Genomic DNA, 19,183 nt, shown 5'->3' with positions numbered 1-19,183 from the left:
ATCTTTTGATGTTTAACGGAAGATTCTATTAACGTTAAATCCTTTTTTACAGCACAGATTTCATGATTTTGATGATCGTGCTTTTCTTGACACTCATCGGCTATCCTTTTTAACTTCTCTTCAAACTGCGAGGATATGTCGTTCATCACCTGGACGATTGTTTGTTTCGTATCGTCTGATTTCAGTTCTACCCGTTCTATTCGTTTACTTAATTCTTCATACTGCTTGCTAGCTTCGTTGAATTTCAATTCTATCTTCTGTTCCATGGTCTGGTTAGCTTCATAGAACTTCTGTTCCATGGTTTGGTTGGCTTCATAGAACTTCTGTTCCATGGTCTTGTTAGCTTCGTTGAATTTCAATTCTATCTTCTGTTCCATGGTCTGGTTAGCTTCATAGAACTTCTGTTCCATGTTTGTGTTAGATTCATTGAGCTTCTGTTCCATGGTTTGTTTTATCTCAGTCGTCATTTGCATAATTTGTCGCTGCACAGCTAACAAAAGTCGATCCTCAGATGACAAACTTGGTGTTGCACTAATTTCACCTGGATTACTGGTATTAGATTCCTGTTGCCCTATTTCACTATCCATTTTTCTTTTGATGACCTTACCGCTTCGTAATACGGTTAAGTTCGTATTCATAAATGGTAATATCCAAGTAAATTCAGCCCTACTTTCCTTCTTCGGGAACTGAATTTTCAAAAGTCCCGGGTTTGGTAAACCAAATTTTTATAACGACTCTATAGAAAAGCGTCGTCAACCTGGTTCGTCTCGTAATATATAAGTTACGAAGCGATAATTACTTTTCTTTATGCAAAAATCAACTCAGATATTCAAAGATTATTAGTCTCACCTTTATTGCTTGATATGTCTTAAATATTCTTTTTAAGACCGTAAAATACATAAATTCACTTGACTAGGTCAACACATAACATGTACATAGCCACAACTATCCCATAATAATCTCTTACATATATTAAAAACATTCTTCTTTTCTGTTAATTTAAAATGAACATTCTACTAAGTATATTACATATTTATGAGCACTTTTTGCCCACGGTACAGGTAAATATTATACAAACTAAAGTATTTCGTTATAATAGTTTCAGAGTTACATGGTGCCAAAGACGTCAAGCAAGTGAACTTTAAAACTTCATGGCTTCACTACTATGGAACCTATCGTAGTCAAGACATCACTGAGGAACTGGTATGTGAACTATCTAGAATTACGTGTCGCATTTAATTAGGCTATAAAACGGAAGTAATTATGAATTGTAAAGTTGTGCTTTTGAATATTATTTTGTTAATAGCTAATAAGCGCCGCCAAGTGGTTGGTTGACGAACTAAACCAACAAGTATGTGAAATGCGTAACACACCGCTTCATACTGACATAGGTGATAGCAAGGGCAGAACATGATATCAAGTGTAGAATTGAATACTAAGAGTAAAACGAATTGTTACGAGAATTTGAACAATTTTTGGTAAATGAAGTTATGTTATTTCACTCCGCATGTTTAATATGAATTGGATTATTACATATACAGTACATAAGGTTGTTTTATGAATTACTAATGCGAAAGAGGAGAACTATTGTGAAGTTTAATAGCTTTTCTGTGATTCTTTAGACGGTTAAACGGAATGCGGTAAGTCGCATTTGATATATAAGTTTGTGATGATTAAAAACTCAGTTGCTCCAGTTTTGTCTAGAAATTGTACATTCGTTTGTTTGAATACTTCATATAAAGACATATTTATTCATAAGAGCTTATCATTTAACCTGAATGGAGAACTTAGTGAAATATTCAATTTATTACAATTTGATATTTTTGTGGCAAGTAATTAGTTTTTCTGGTGAAAAAAAAGTTTAATGTTTTATGGTCTCTGGAATATTGCGATGAATTTAGTGAATTCTTATCTCTGTTTCTCTCTGCTTCAACTACAAAATTTAGTAAAGCAGAACATGGGGTCATTTTTCGACTGGGATCACCTTACCCTATGCGACTGTCCATGCTTACTTCGGTAAGGCCTCATGAGCACAGCGTAACACTAGGTATACATGTTTAAGAATGCTCCGGTACTTGCTCACCAATTTTTTAGAGAAGTAGTTGGAGAGTGATCAAGTACTTGCAAACAGCCTGTCTAAATATGATTGTACTGTGCAAGTACCAAAGATTCTGAAAGGTGGATACTTGGATATATCTCATACTAGTTCCTCAGTGTTGTCTTGGCCCGACTACGATCAGTTCTATAGTAGTAGAACTATGTATCTTTAAAGTTCATTCTCTCACCTTTTCGGCACGCTATAACTACAAAACTATGCGTTTCTGACCTCAGGTTCTTATGAGTTCTTTTTTTTTCTGTATTTTGATGTGAGGAATCTATTTCCAAATTATTGTGACAAATTTTTGCAACACCCTGTACAAGCCAAACTTCTTCACGTTATGTACAAGCGACACTCCTACTTGTTAGATTTTCAAAGTATGCTATGCGTAAGATGGGAAAACCATTTATCGAATAGGTATCAAAGCTAAAGGGGTAATAAATAGTGAGAAATAAGTCTTTCAGTATGGATTGAGTGTGCCAGGAATAGGTTCCATCTCCTTTCTTAACTCCTTATTCAAGCCCGAAGTGGTACAAAGCAGGGTTGTTTTGTTTAAAACAAATTATTAAAACTTGTTTTAAACAATTGATTTTGTTTAAAACAAATTTTGTATATGTTTTAAACGAATACGCGACAAAACGTACTAGCGACAAAACGTACCACCGACAAAACGTACCACCGACAAAACGTACCACCGACAAAACGTACCACTTACCCCGAGGGCTGCTTGTGAAAGGTTTCCTAAAAACACTTTAAATAACGACAAGCGACAAAACGTACCACTTGCCTGGAGGGCTACTTGCGAAGAGTCTTCCAATCAGCCATCAAATAATGTCAGGCGACAAAACGTACCACTTGATAGGATGGTAAATAAGTATATATATATCGGCCAAAATAAGGTTAAAAGTTGAACAGATTGGTGCTGAGAAAAGTACCGATGCAAGACCAAGACTAAGACTAAGGCTAAGACTAAGACCATGCCTGCAAGATTCTCGTAACACCAAGACCAGCAAGAATCTTGCATATGCAATATTTGAATATTTGCTGATTTCCATCACACTTTATCCAGGCTTTGGAGCAGGGACGGATAGGCATTATTAGAGGGGTGCGGGCGCTTTCTCCCATAAGGGCCACCAGCATCTCAATGTCACAAATCAATTGCAGTTTTCTTTCTACAGTAAGTCAATAGTATTAACAATTGACAATTAAACCAGATATTTTTTCATCAGTATATTATTCTGAATTGTTCAAAATATTATATGAAGTTCAAGGAGAACGTATTCTATATTACAAAATTAGCAGATGTTTTAGTGTACTAGTTTTTGATGCTACTGTATCTATCACTTTTGCATTCGAAATATATTTTTTTTATATAAATATTTTTCAATAGACATCAACAAAATGTTTTCAAATGTTCCTGAGACATGGTACTCGTTAGCCTATTTTTAATGTATTTCAGTTTATTTCAATTTTGAAAAATTTCTTTCACATGTTACCTGAGTTACGGGCAAAGTCAATAAAAATTTGTATGCTGGAAACCTGGATAAGTGTTACTGCACAAATTACAATTCTGCAAAATTGAAAAGCAGCACATTGGACAATTTTGCAACACGTTTTGCATTCACTTTCCTTGTAAACAAATGTATTTTCTCCTAATTCTGAATCACTTGCACCATCAGCACAGTCATTTTTCCTCGGTTGTGCTCGTCATCAAGACTGACTTTCAAGGATATCCACGTCCTTCAAAAGTCCAAGAGACTACATTTGTAGTATCCTTGAAAACTTCTTAACTGATTATATATATATATATATATATATATATATATATATATATATATATATATATATATATATATATAAAATATGTAAGTTTATCGAAAGGCACGTCTAGAAGTTCTGTTACTTGGTTGAAGTGGCTAGGGTCCAAATAATCCATAAAGTACATTGCTTGTTGAATCTTGAAGAAATACTCAAAACTACCATGTCCAATATTGTGTTGAATTCTTCGATGCAGCACCTGGTCATTGGATAGAAGCAGCTTCATCTTCATATTCAGAGGAAAAATCTTCGTCCATCTCTAAAGGCGAATTGTCGACAGGTCAATAGAAAAAAAGAAATCACGTTCTAAGTCTTCAAATTTGTTATTGGCCCATTCTGCAAAGCTTAATGCTGCATTCTTAACGGATTCAAAATCATCTCTCTACTCTTTCCGTTGGAACAGAGTAGTCTGCACCATCCGATAGGACTACACTAGCAGCACCCTCTACTTGGAGATTGTTTGACCGAGAGGTCGTCACTTGAAATATCTTAAGGAACATTTCTGCTGTCCGAATTGTTTTGAACTTGAGATCTTATCCTTTCGCTTTACACCTAGCTTTTGGTTTGATATTTTCTGTAGAAACAATTTTCTTAATTGTTATGGTCAACTCTCTATACAAAGCACTTTTTTGGTTCGAAAAATGACTAAACTTTTTCTGAAAAACAGTGTGTTTTCTACCATCTTGTTTCCGCAATAACTGTAAGACGCCTTTGTTAACATTTGATCTTCCAAATGTACATTCGCTGATAAGACTCACGCATAAATATCGCACAGTCATTCAGCAGAAAAATGACACACAATCAATGCAATTTTTTGTCAGATCACATATGACATGATTGAGTATATGAGCGTAACACCACACGTGTAATCTGAGTTTCTTAGTAGTTAAGCGGTTAGCGTATGCGAATTTGTCGTGGGAGACCTGGGTTCGATTCCTGGCGGGAGCTCATGTGCTTCGGATTTCCAGTAAATCAGTATGACCCGTCTCATATAACCTCGCTGCTAAAAGGGCCGTTAAATTCAAAATCAACTGAATCACACGTTCGGTGACCTTATCTAAATTACTTTTAAGCGGAAGATCAAATTTGCTTAAGAAAGGAATAATATCAAAAAAGTTTCCATGATCTATAGCTGTGTCTTTCAGTTTATAGACTGCTACATTTCCTCTGTAAATGGCCCTCTTTTACCAATGAGTTAATGCACTTTGACAACTCGATACATTACCTGTCTGTTCTTCTCAACCTTATACTGCCGTTGTTTTACCTGTTCATAAGGAAGTAGTTTCTTAACATAAAGTAGTACGTTTTGTCGCGGATTAAATATCCGAAATGTTTTAATTAGTCCATGACAGGTTGTAATTTATATAAGTGGTACGTTTTGTCGTGGAATAAATATTAGAATTTTTTTTAATTAATCCATGATAGGTTGTCATTTATGACAGGTCGTCAAAAGTAGTACGTTTTGTCGCGAAAATTCAAGTGGTACGTTTTGTCGGGACACCGTTTTAAACATTTTGTTTTAAACACGTGTATATTTAAGACTTGTTTTAAACATATGTTTATTTTTATTTTTATTTTTGCGAAAAAATATGTCAGAGAAAGAAAATTGTCAAAACTGCTCCCCATTCAGAATACTATTTTCATCCCATGTGAATGTTTTGATTTCTCGTGGCCTACAGCAGGTCAATGTGGTGATTTACAATTTATTTTGTTTCTTTTTCCCCCTTATTTTTAACGTATATTTTATTGTGTAAATGCTTCTCACTTAACTTGCGAGAAACTGTCGTAGTCGAAGGTTGGAGTACTTGTAGAACTGATATTAAAAAATAAATAAAATAATTATCACGGAAACAAATGTTTGTGTTATTTTCAGAAAACAAACAAAAGGTTATTTGTTAAATTGCGATTCTGAATTTAAAATATGGCAGGCATTTGTTGATACAGCATATGTTGGTTCTCACTCTCCGTACAACTTGGAATCGTTTAACAATAAATTTCACGGGAAGGAAAAAAGGATATCATTTGCAGCAAATTTATTTAACCCTTTTCTTGACAATGTATCCTTTGGGATACATGTTTTTTTTAACATTTTTAGTTCTTTGACTACCTATTTTGGCAATGTATCCTATGAGATACATTACATCACAGCCTTGTCTAAATAAAACATGTAACTAAAATGTGCAATTATCTATTATTTTATAATGGCACGGAAGTCGCACCCAGTATTTTTTCTGAGCAACACAAGTCTCCTTGCCAAGAAAAGGGTTAAGTAACTCAAATTCCATCAGATAAGAAAACGACTATACGAGCTCGTTGCAAAACTGTAAGAAAAAAAAGGTTGGTTTAGTTCAAAGAATGAAGAATCATTATGAAAATTGCAATGCTGTGAAAAAACTGGAAACCCAAACAAATTGTAAAAGTTTTGATCTGAAAATAGCTTCTGTTAATTCTAACGTCAGTGATGTGGTTGAGATGCAACTGGAAACTTCAGGTAAGTATTAATTTTGCATAAACAATATCTTTTCCATTATATTATTTAATATGAAAATTTTATTTCGTCCCTCTTCCCCACCTGAGTTCTACATTTTCTTAGAAACTTTACACCTTGACATAGCTTGTATGAAGGGAGCAGGCGAGAAAACGCAAGGTATTGCAGTCGCCCGTGTAACTAACCATTAAAGCGTGATACTTATTGTAGCATCAGTGCCGAACATCAGTGTCTGGGACAATTTGATCTCAATTTGTTCGTCTGTATGTATGTATGCACCACGCTGCAGGGCGCAATTTTCGGTCTTGTAACATTAAATTTGAGGGTAGAGGCACGAGACGTTGGAATTTGCTGTATAGATTTTGACCACGATCCGACGTAAAATTTCAAAATTAGTGGTTCGGATCCCACTTTAAACAAAAAACCCTGTCTCATATAGCCTTGCTACTGATGCAAGACTGTAATCAATCAAACTAAACAAACTAGTGTTATGTGTTTCGAACAAACTTGAGTTGCAGGATAAATTTGGCTCCAACTCAGTTTTTATAAAATATTTTTAGATATGGGGCGTTCAGAGCACAAGGGATCCAAGTCCATTTTCAGAAAGGTTAACTTTTGCTCAGCAAACGTAGTATCTTCGAAGCCAAGGTTACGAAATAAATGAAACAAAAGCCACGCGAAAGAGTGTGGACTAGAGTTTTATAGGACAACCGCTAGACAAGGACATTGATAGAATGGGGGAGGAGGGTTAATTTCCTCCTCATTGCTCATAAATTTAAGATATTAACATTACATTGTGTACGCTGCAGCGTGGGAATGATTAACAAGTCAAGCTCCAAATGCCATAGTCAAGGACGCATAATTACGTTAAATAAATGCAGGGGGTGTACAAAAGAATACACGGACGGAAAACGTCATATTTTCACAACCACGAATCCGAGATGAAAGAAAGAAAAACTACATGACAAAATGTAATCTAGAATTTTATATAATTGACCCTAGAGAGGGGCGTTGGTTTAGAGGTCATCCACCCCTTTCCCTGAATTTCAGATTTTGAGGGCAGTAATGTAGATTTAGAAACCTTTTGCTGAGCAAAGGCCAACATACAAAAATTGAAATCCCTACACCGAATGAATACGGATTTTGATCAGTTATAATCCATTTTCATTGGCCGTAAAGAGCAATAGGAATATATTTCTCTCTCTTGCATATTTTTTTCCCAAGGATTCCAAAGATGGCTCTAGTTTTGAGTATCGGGCCTGCTTAAAATTCTGGAAATTGGGCCTAAGCAACTTCGAAAGAAGACTTACTGCCCCCAAAATCTGAAATCCAGAGTGGGGATGGGGGAGGTTTCCCTCCTGTCTCACTGATGCCCCTGTCTAGCTGCTGTCATATGAAAATATCCCACGCCATTTCGCATGGTTTTAGTTACATTTTTTTTTTTTTTTTACTCTTGACTGCGAAGATATTACGTTTTCAAATAAAATTCATTTGCTGAGCAAAACTGAACTTGATTGAAATGGATTTGGATCCATTGTGCTCTGAACCCCCCAAATATTACCTTTCTTCAATAAATTACTGACTCAAGAAACAACCAATTACATAGGCTTGCAGAAAATATGAAGTTAGCACAACATGAAGTGTGCTTCAAACATTGCTTTTCGAAAAATTATTATTTTAGGATAATTTTATTAGCATCAGTGTTCTGAAATAGTAATCAAATTTTGCAACAAAAATTTCACCTGCCTGCGTGAAAAACGAGCTTTGCAACTAAAGGCATAACAAGAAAACATTCAGAAGCGGTAACTCCGAAATGACTTGCTTTAGGGCTAAAATAACCGCACAACTGTATTTCTGGTAAAATTCTAGCCTTAAAACATATAACATGACTCCCTTTGCATTTGAAATTTCGAATACCAATCAAAGATGTCCATCATGATGCTTGATAGCACCATCTGATATGTCAGACCTCTTCCAAGTTTCATTATTCTCCCTCAACCCGTTCTCAATACACAAGAATGATGATCACTTTTGTTTTGTCATGTGTATTCGTAAGTTGTTTGAAATCTCTGTACGTAGTAGGTAGATTTTAAAATCTACCTAAAAAGTTTATTACAACCAAGAAAGTACTTACGAGAGTCACTGGCAAGAGGGTATAATAAAAGGGGGTCGTGATATGAAATAAGTTGAGAATTACTAATCTACACTGAAATATTCTGTACCCAACACAGTGTAGTCTTAACGAGAATAAAGTAAATGAAAAGATCGGTTGTAAGAGAAAAAAACGGCTTAATAAATATGTTATTACACGATTTTTGAATTATGTTTAAAATCATGTTTTAAACTGTTCAAAATGTTTAAATCATGCTTTTTCGTGTGTTTTAAAACATTTTGAACATCTTTTTCATGTTTTAAACACGTTTTGTTCTTTTTTTTTTTAAAAAAAAAAAAAACCTATTCTTCCAACCCTAGTACAAACCTTGTAAATATATCATGTTGAGACATGCACATACGGATATACACATTCCTTTAACGAATTTCTACTTTAATATAATGCATTTGTCTATTTCTTGTTGTGTTTAAACTTACTTAGTTGTTTGCTTATGGTTGTTTGCAACTCAAACCACTTCGTTATCCAATTCCATTTTGCTTAGTCTTTCTACACGCAAAGCAAATATGTAAATTTCCGCTATAAATTATTTTGTACTTATTTAGTTTTGAATGTGGTTGTTATTTATTTTTGACAATAAAGCTGGGACTACATATTACTTAGATACTGCAATGCTGTGTGGAATGCAAAGTAAAAGTTGTCGCTAGGATACATTAAGTTATATACATAAATTGAGAACCGTATTCTAAGTTCCTTGCGTTTGTAGGAACTTTGTTAACATTAGAATATCCCAATTCTCTCCCTCTTTCAGAATCTCTAATCTCAGTAGGACCGCAAGAAAGATATTCTTCATCCATTTGAAGCCTTTCTTGGAAATAACTGTGTAAAATGTATAATTTTGGGTACAAAAAATAAAAATGAAATGAAATCTTTAAGCTTTACGTCACACAATTATATGACGGTTGAGCTAAAGGAGACGATGATGATGAGAAATGAATGAAATGATGGAATGAATAAGGTGGGAGGAAACGGGAGAACCCCAAGAAAATCCACGCACAGAGTGTTTGTCCACCACAAAGTTTGCTTGGCGCGAACTTTGATCGAACCAACAACCCCATGCTCTACCATTGAGCCATCCCCAATTTTAGGTGCAGATTTCGAAACAAAGAATTTAGATTTTTTGGGCTTTCGACATCTATGATCATTTAGCTCGTCACACATGTGAGGGATGACGTCCCTCTGCGAGTACACTATTCGAGGAAAGAAAAGGAAGAAAGGATTGCGGAAGGAAGGAAGCGGCCTGGGACCTATAAGTTAGGTATTCATTTGCCTGGTGTGAATTAGGAAAACCCAGGAAAATCTCATTCAGAATGGCTGGTCTGAAAAAGCTCTTTACACTTTTTCGACCGAGTGCCCCCACCGGAAATCAAGCCCGGGACCGCTCGCACCGAAGGCTTAAGCGTTAGCGACTACGCTACACGGGGCCGCATTTCAAAACAAAGGTTGTGATGGAGCAAGACATACATTATTTAATTCGTTAAACTAGTGATGGGCCGATTCCAGAATTTCTCGATTCTGATTCCGATTCTGAAATTTTACTCACAATTCTCGATTCCGGACTCGATACCGATTCTGGATAAAACAAGTAATAAAAACACATTTGAATCCAAAAACATTTTATTAGCCTATTGCAAACGAATTAAAACTCTTTCAAAACAATGAAAAATTGAAAATGAAATGTGGAATTAGAATGAAAAGAAAAGTAACGGTATTATGTCTTGAAAAGTCTTAAAAACTAAAAGTTTGGATTGTATTTCAAATTTCTGTTAAGAAAAACAAGCATTTGAACCCTCTCTGGGTCCAATCTGTTTCTATGGTTTGTTTAATACTTTAAGCATATAATCTGTACATTTCTTAGTGTTTTCGTAACAAATCATCATAAAAATACATGGTCTTGAGAGTTTTCACTATTTTTTTCGTCGGAATCGAACGGAATCGGTATCGAACCCGGTAGCGCAAAGAATCGAGAATCGGAATCGCTCCATCCCTACTTTAACCAAAGATGAATTGTGAGCACTTAATCAAGTTATTTGTAATCATTTTCATAACCAGGAAGACTTGATGAGGAGTAGCTGTATTGTATTTCTGATGTCGAATACAAAGTAAAAGAAGCGTTCCACTTTCTTGTTAGTTTCTTAAGTAAATGATGTGGGTGTTGCTCTTGGGAGTACCGAGAGGGTACGTGCCCCCTTAGAATCTGGATATCTTTGCTTGGATATTTGACAATGAAACCTACATAATATGAACGTCAGCTATCGGCGGGCTGAAAAACGGTACAATCAAAATTATTGTAATTGTTTTGATTATTTCTCGCATAAATATATCATCCAAAATTAAATTTTGGTACTGACAGTATCGAAAATCACGCGAAATTAACATTTATGAGTGAAGTGTCTGTGGTAGTAGTACTCCATATATTGTATAGTCAGCGACAAAGGTTCTTTCCATTTGATGAAATTAGTTTCGTAAATAACTTCAGAATGGAAGGACAGTTTGAATTAGAGATGGACAAAACCGGTTTTTTTTTATAAAAACCGAAAACCGGTTTCCATAAAAACCGACATTTCGGTTTTTTCCAAAAGTCGGTTCGGTTTTTCACCGAAACCGGTTTCGGTTTTCTCCAAAACCGGTTTTCTGAAAATTTTCGGGGACCGGTTTCGGTTTTTCTAAAAACCGATTTTTCTGCCCACCACTAGTTTGAATACAGTTTTCAGTGAATTAGAGAGAATGTAATTTTCTGTACGTTCCAGCTATACCACCATTCTACGTCCCAGCAATACTGCTATTATTCTCAAAATAAATTTTATCAAACGAAAAAAAAACTTTTGTCGCTGTCTGTACATGGAATACGGATAACCGTTAAAGTCACCGTTACCCCGTGAAGATGTTAACTAATTGACTCCGTTGGCGAACCATGAAGAGATAATCGCTGTCAAAAATTCCTTTTCGTTCAAGTTTCATATGAGCTGTAGACTTTATAAGATTGTAACATTAAAAAACATACATACATGTTTTTAATGTTACAATCTTATACAGTCTACAGCGTGATCCTACTAACAATAGTTCATTTTCCCCTGATCTTGATGAAAATTTGGTTCGTATAGAAAACTGTCTAAGAAACTTTCTTCAATGATTTCAAAATGCAAATACTTTTCTTTTCTAAACTGCTCCATTGTATTTTAAGTGCAAGCTCTTCATTCCCATCCGAAGGTGGACGGACCATAGAAAGTAACGCCTTCTCTGAGCCATGAGCATTCATTATTGGTAATATCATTTGGAGATGGGTATCAGGATTTATTTATTGATTGATTGATATATTTATCTATTTTTTTAGAGAACATATGAGGTAAATGATGAGGCAAAGTGCAATGAACAGAACACAAGGAGATGTGTTAGTTTAAACTAGGGATGGCTAGAACCGGTTCCTGGTGGAACCGGTTATCATCTGTGAACGAATCAAGTTCTAGAAGATTCGGTTCCGGAATCGGGTTTTTGGATCCAAGTCTAGAACCGGTTCTGAAAACCGGACCTCCAAGAACTGGTTCCGCCGGAAACGGAACTTTGTGACCATTCCTACACTAAACCCGAGCTGCTGGTAGGCTGTGAACAGTGTCCTAGATGAAATGGTGGAAGCGACAAGCAGGCGCCCAGGGGGCGGCTACTTGTCTCATTTGGCTATACAAACTGGGTAACTGACAAACTCATTGGCTAAACAGGCAAACTGGCAAACTCAGTTGGCTAAACATCCACTGGTGGACCAAAATTTTTTTCTGTGGGGCACAAGCGCGTGGTCCTCTTTGCAGTGTTTTGGAGGTGAACTTTGCGCTCTAGAACCGAGTTTTCGGATCCAGTTCTGGAACCGGTTAATAAGATCCGGTTCTGGAACCGAATTTTCGGATCCAGGTCTAGAACCGGTTCTGGAACCGGGTTTTCGGATCCAGGCATGAAACCGGTTCCAGAACCAGTTCTGAAAACCGGATCTCCAAGAACCGGAACCGGAACTTTGTGGACATCCCTAGTTTAAACAAGGGTCTTCTCTTCTGCTCTGGAGCTGCTCAGAGCGGGCGGTAGACACTTGGAACCCTGTTAATAAAAATGAAGGAGCGCAGTAATGAGATGCGCTATAGATGTATGGATGACAACTATAAATGCAACGATGAGTGTTATCGTCGAGTGACAAATAAGCGTAACATGAATCGACTGACAAATAAGTGTAACGTGGTAATGCTGAAGTCTGTTCGAGAAGTTCGTATAGAATTGGACGAGTGTCTTTGATACCATGGTGAATATAATGACAGCAAAGGCGGTAGTGATGTGGGAAAAGTGTAGAAGTGGGTAAACCGATGCGGGATAGACTTCTTGTGTTGGAGTTCTAAGTGGAAGAGAGTATTCAAAATGTAAAACATAACGTTCCAGAAATTGTAATCTGTTATGAAACTTTAATGGAGCTGACAACCAGGCAATATTTCCATGAGTTAGAGCAGGACGTACAAAAACCTTGTAAGTATAAAGTATCAGTCTCGAATCGAAGTCCCAGTTGGTGCCTTGTAAACTACGCAACAAATTGATTCGATGTAAAATTAGCTTTGAGGTTAGACAGATAAGCTTTCCAAGTGAGATGTTTGTCAAAGGTGACTCCATGATACTTACACTATTTTGTAAGTTAACGGGGAACCTAAGGGTGTAGGATGTAAACTTTCAGGATTTCGAGTTGGACAATATTTGTTACACTTGAGTCCAAATAACGACATTTGAGTTTTTGTTGTATTTAATTTCAGTTTCCATTTGAGAAACCAACTAACAAGTTTGTCAATTGCAGGTTGCAGTTTAGCTTTAATATGATCCACTGGGGAATATAATGCTACGTACACAGTGTCATAAGCAAATTATAGAAAATATATTGATGGTTTAGGTAGTGGTATATCAGGGACATAATAAGATGTAAAGTAGGGGTGACAAAACAGAGCTTTGCGGCACTCCTGCTCGAAGTACAAAGTGGTGGAATTGAGTTTGATTAATTTGGAAGAAGGTTGAACGGTAATAAAGAAAATTGGCTATAATCGTATGTGTGTTAACGGTAGGATGCTTATCAACTTGAAAAGAAGCCCCTGATGCCAGGCTGTATCGAATGCTTACTCAACACCAAGTGAAATTAGTACAGAAGACAGACGTTTATTGAGATGGTTAATAATAGGGTAAGTTTGGCTGAATCCTGACAGTTCTGATGTTTCTTTCTTTTACTACTACCCCGCTAAACGAAAATATCCAATACTTCGTCATATTATTTAATGATATGTTGGTATGCATGTACAACTGAAATAGTTTTCCTCAAATGGCATGTTAAAAAATAAAAAATAATTTTCTGAAAGTTGACAAAATCTTTGATTTGCAATGTGGAAGGGTGAATCCGGACAGTTGGTTGGCGATTTCGGACACTGAACTTTGAAGGAAGATATATAAATAATAGGTATATTTCAGCTTACTATCTTGCTACACTAACATTCTAACATGATAAGTACAGAATATAAATACAAATACATGATAAATACATACAAATTGCGAACATAACAATTTCTATACTAATTTCTTTACTGTTGAAATTGTAAGCTAAATGCACAGTAGTGTAACTATCACTATAGCGTTTAATCAATAAATATAGTAATCACCTTTGTTTCCATTAGAACTACATTGTACTAGTATTTTTTGCTAGTAAATAAAATGTATAATATGTGTGCATTAAGACTAGCATATATTATTATTATTATTATTATTATTATTATTATTATTATTATTATTATTATTATTATTATTATTATTATTATTATTATTATTATTATTATTTGCGTTAATGACGTCTGCCAGTTTCGTGAAGCACTAGTTATAATTCAGACACATCGTCCACAGATAAAATACAATTCCTTATCACCTCCCACACATCTTTCATTAAACCAGGTCTTACAGCACAGGTCACCCAGGATTTGCTTGATGATGGTGCATAATAATTCTTCCCACAAAATCCACAGTGGTTTTCATCCATACCTTCGATTGTGTTTGAGGAGACAGTTTGAAACAAACTGCAATTCGTGACACTTAATCTTTTAGCAGCACCTGGCCTTTGGGATGTGGGTTTGGAAGAAGCAACAGCAGGAAAAGATATGAACTTACTGAGGACTCAATGCGATTGAGACGTGTTTGAGGATAAGTCTGATGACACAGAAGAAGAATTGTTTCCTGCTACTGGCGGATCATGTTTATCCGACAAAAGAAATTTATGTTCCCGAACTTGTTACGGATCAAATGGGAGACGATGTAGCCATTCACTAGTGTAGAATTTCTGAGCACCTTATGATTAGCATTTTGTAATTTTGTTGTGTTGGTAGATCCTAAGATAATTTTATAACTTTTTCTGATAATTCCTTGGAGTCCATTTATGGCAAAAATGAATGCACGATAGATATAAGCAATAAACTTCACGTATTGCCTCAGTAGACCTCTATTTCACACTCATAAACGTGAAAAGCGAGAGAGGAGAGAGTGTTCTGAATCCTCTTAGTTCATTAATCAGATTGTCTGGATTCAGCTTACGTAATAAACGTGTCCGAATTCACCCTTCCCTAAACATCCGGATTCGCTCGTTTTGAACACTGTAAACTTGTGCTCTCGTTGAGCAGGCACTCGCAAAGTAATAGAATTATTCCAATATGCAACGAGTAAAGCAGGGTCTTCGCTTCGATATATGTCTTACTTAACCATTTGCTGACAACCACTTCTGTGTAAAACCTTAACATATACCACTAAAAAGTTACATCAGGTCAACAAACGTGCATGAACTTTCCTGTTTCTTCTTCTTTCCCCCACCGTCGTACTCTTTGCACTTCCTACTCAACACTGAACTGTAGCTTCAAATAGGCATCACTACAAGTCTCCACATTACACATGCGAAGAACAGTATTATCGTAAGCTTAGGATGTACGGATTCAGCGACTGTCCGGAATCACCCAACTTACTATATAGCTAGATAGTTTCAAAAGTTAATCAGTAGTACTAAATAAGGATCGAAATCCGGCTTGTATAGATAAGAGAAGGGAATAAATATGTAGATAAGAGAGGAGTCGTTCGACCAGAGTTCGTTCCAATGTTTTGCTGAAGATATTTGTGAGACTGATTGGTCAGTAGGAGCCTATGTTGGTAGGATCTTTATATGGTTTTAGAAATTCCACTATTTTGGCGAGTTTCAGTAAGGTATGGAAAAGCCTGGCCGTATAGAGCAGAGTAAGGACAGTATAAAATGCCAATGGTGCCTGTAGAATTTGGTAATTGGAGCTGTGAGTGGTTCGTTAGCATCAAGGCGATGTTCTATGGCAGGTGTAAACAATGGTCGGGTAGGATTGTCAAGCCTGGTAATGTTGGGAATGTGACAAGCCTATGAGACGGATGTGTAAAGAGCGGAGCAGAATGAGGGGTGAAAACGTCCTCAAAATGATTTGCGAAAGATGTTTCTTTCTCTGCATCGATAGTACGGACAGTGAATAGGATGTTGTGATTCGTGTTTCTGATGAATAAGGCATTTGAATAAGTCCCAGAATTTTGTTAAGTCTCTTTCATTGCGTAATCGGATACCGGAAGTACACCAATTTAATCGTTTTTGAGTGATGATACTGCATAATGTTTGACCACTCGCTGGAATTGCTGATGAAGCGGTAGAAAGATGTGATCTTTCGTTCTCCTGTATTCGTCTAAATATTCGTGAAATCGGTGAAGAAGTGTGAGAGCGTGAGGAGGTAAACTAGGCCAATTTGAGTGCAAGCTACTTTTCGGAACTGCTTGTTCAGTAGCGTTGACGATTCGGTTACTTAAACAAGTTGAGATGACGTCTGTGAACCAATGATGCAATATTGATATTTGTACATTGCTGATCGTGAAATTTTCAGCAGAATACATTACATTAAATCAGCATGATTTAAATAAGTATTTTGTCCACGTTTACCATATCTGCGCCCATTATATAATTTAAAACTAAATATTTATAGGAAATTATATTGCTTTCAGAAAAGTATTCTATGTGTTAACTTCAGCTAATATTACGAGTCTTCAGTATAAAAGTTTTAAAAGTTTCATAACCACTATAGAATAGACATCTATTTTATTTCTGAAGACTTCAGTGATAAACTATATACGTATTTGTATCTTCATTGCAAAACAGAAAAACTAAGTATAAAAGCAAAAATTGTCTAATTTTTCTTCTTTCTTACAGATTTCAATTGAAATTCTTCGTTCTAAAAAATGGATGCCAACCAAAAATGTAAGTTGACCTAAATTTTTGTTATTATTGTTGTTAATTTGCAATAGCTTTAAATTGTTTTCATTCTATGGCCAACTGACAAAGTTCCCGAAGTTACCAGTTATTTAAATTTAATATTCAGTTTCTAGATCCCTTACATTAGACTATAATCTAGGACTCCATCCAATGTTAGAGCTCCTTCGTGGTTAAGCGGTTAGCGTACGCACTTTTGGCGTGAGAGACCCGGGTTCGAATCCCGGCGGGAGCTCATGTGGTTCGGATTCCACGTTAATCAATAGGTCCACGTCTCATATAGTCTCGCTGCTGAAAGTGACGCTAACCTAAAATCAACTCAACTCCATCCAATGTTAAATTCAAGTGCATTTCGAGATACGTGCGTCGGTGATTTTTTTAAACCAGGTTACTTCTACTTTCTAATTGGGTTCGCTCTTTGTCCCTGATAGCTACGCGATCAAGAAAACATTATTTAATCTTATTCTGACCAGGCCTGTATCAAGGTGGGTCTAGGGGGGTGGGCCATCCTAAATTTTTCCTGCCCCCTAAACTTTTCACGGTAGGCTTGCAAATGAACTATAATATAGTGATGAACTATAATATGGTTGGATCGGGCCCCTTAACTTCTACCGCCCCCACCCCCCTACATTTTTGGGCTGGCTACCGGCCTGATTCTGACCGCAGATATATTAGAGATCACGAGGCTCAGCTGAAGAGCACTCACGTCTGGTGCGACGGTCTCAGGTTACATTTTTGATAGTAAACATCTTGGACATGGATTTTCTCGACGATCATCTCAAATTTGGTCTTGCATATTCTTATTCCGAAAGTTATTTCACGATCACTCATTTCCATTAATGATCCGTCTTCTGCAGCATGAAGGGCATAACTGTAGTGTTAAATTAAAATATCTTACGTCAGTGGCCTATTGTCTACCACTTAATTACCAACACCAGTAATTAAGGTACAAACAACACTTCAATATAATCCTAATTACTTCTATTCTTATATTTTATATTGTATTCTTTTTAACTTTTAACTTCTTTTTATACAATCATCCTATACCGAGGGTTTTCTTGATTAAGTTTATTTTAATGTCCCTTTCAGCATCGAGGCTATATGAGATAAGGCCTACTGATTAACGTGGAATCCGAACCACATGAGCTCCCGCCAGGAATCGAAGCCGGGTCTCCCACGCCAAAGGCGCGTATGCTAACCGTTTAGCCACGGAGGACCTCTAGAGCCTGTTCGTATTCATTAGGTGAGTTCTTAGAACTCAATAGTGCACCCCTTATATTGTCAAGTAGGGACACTTCATCTATGCAGTGCGTATATGATCGTGCCTTCTTACGCTGTAGCTTACAATACTGAACAAAGTGTTGGAACTTTTTACACAAGTGAAATTGAACACCTTTTGCCTTGCAACCATGTGACTTACCACGTACACGACAACTTGGGGCTTTTGTGGATTATTGTCTCTATAATTAAAGCGAGTTGCTCTAGTTTCTGTAGGACACTTTTCTTTTCAAATCTGATTTAAACTACTCGCTGAGCAAAACAATACTTTTATTGTAAAAATGATTAACATGTGAAAGTTTCACCAACTATTCACTTGAATTCATCAAACACTATCAGGAAAAGAGTACTTTAATCATATTTTCTAATATTCTCTAATGGATCCTGTACTTACAGTTTCATTTGTCTGTTTTTTGGTATATTTTTTAAAACAGGCAAATGAAGCTTTAAGTAGAGGTTCTACTAAAATATGAAACTACCAATAACGGGTAGCCCCAGTTAGCGTTTAGAGTTCTGATTAGCTCCTGTCCGTGACGTCTTATGGAGGAACTTTTGGGTATGCAGCATTTCACTTGTTCTCGTGAACGATAATTCGCGATACCCAAGAATGTTATAAAATAGAGGATCTGCCCATATGCATCTTCATCCTATTAGATAACTTAATGACCGTCATATATGTGGGCTCAAACCATTCCGATCTTCATATGTGGACATATAGTGTGTCTGTCGTTTATTTTTATTTAAGCCTTTGATTCAGATTTATATTATTCAATGGTTACATGCTGCACATATGGGTGTACAAATAGGAGTGATAAGAGATTACCCGAAATAACCTTTGAAAGGTAAGAAAATCACCAATCATACGATATATATAGCTGTGACCTATGGTTTCACGGTTTTCTGATATGGGCAGATCCTCTATTTTATAACATCCTTGGCGATAGCTCCACTTAACGTCACCGATCGCAACCTGGGAAAATGAGAGCAAAAAGGCTAAATCCAGAGTACGCTGATAAC

The 19,183-nt window shown here is 36.3% G+C and overlaps 1 protein-coding gene across 1 annotated transcript in view; it reads left to right on the top strand.

Annotated features, from left to right (window-relative positions):
- LOC145671032 (uncharacterized) overlaps positions 1-19,183 on the top strand; it is a 762,494-nt gene that overhangs the window by 318,624 nt on the left and 424,687 nt on the right. Inside the window, exon 2 of the mRNA XM_081739703.1 lies at positions 16,829-16,876. The gene's annotated coding sequence lies outside the window, so the exon portion shown is untranslated. The remainder of the gene's footprint in view (positions 1-16,828; positions 16,877-19,183) is intronic.

This window comes from Thermobia domestica, chromosome 15 (assembly GCF_964235325.1).
Source record: "Thermobia domestica chromosome 15, izTheDome1.hap1.1, whole genome shotgun sequence".
In the NCBI taxonomy this organism is placed as follows: Eukaryota; Metazoa; Arthropoda; class Insecta; order Zygentoma; family Lepismatidae; genus Thermobia; species Thermobia domestica.
This window is presented reverse-complemented; position numbering and strand designations above follow the sequence as displayed.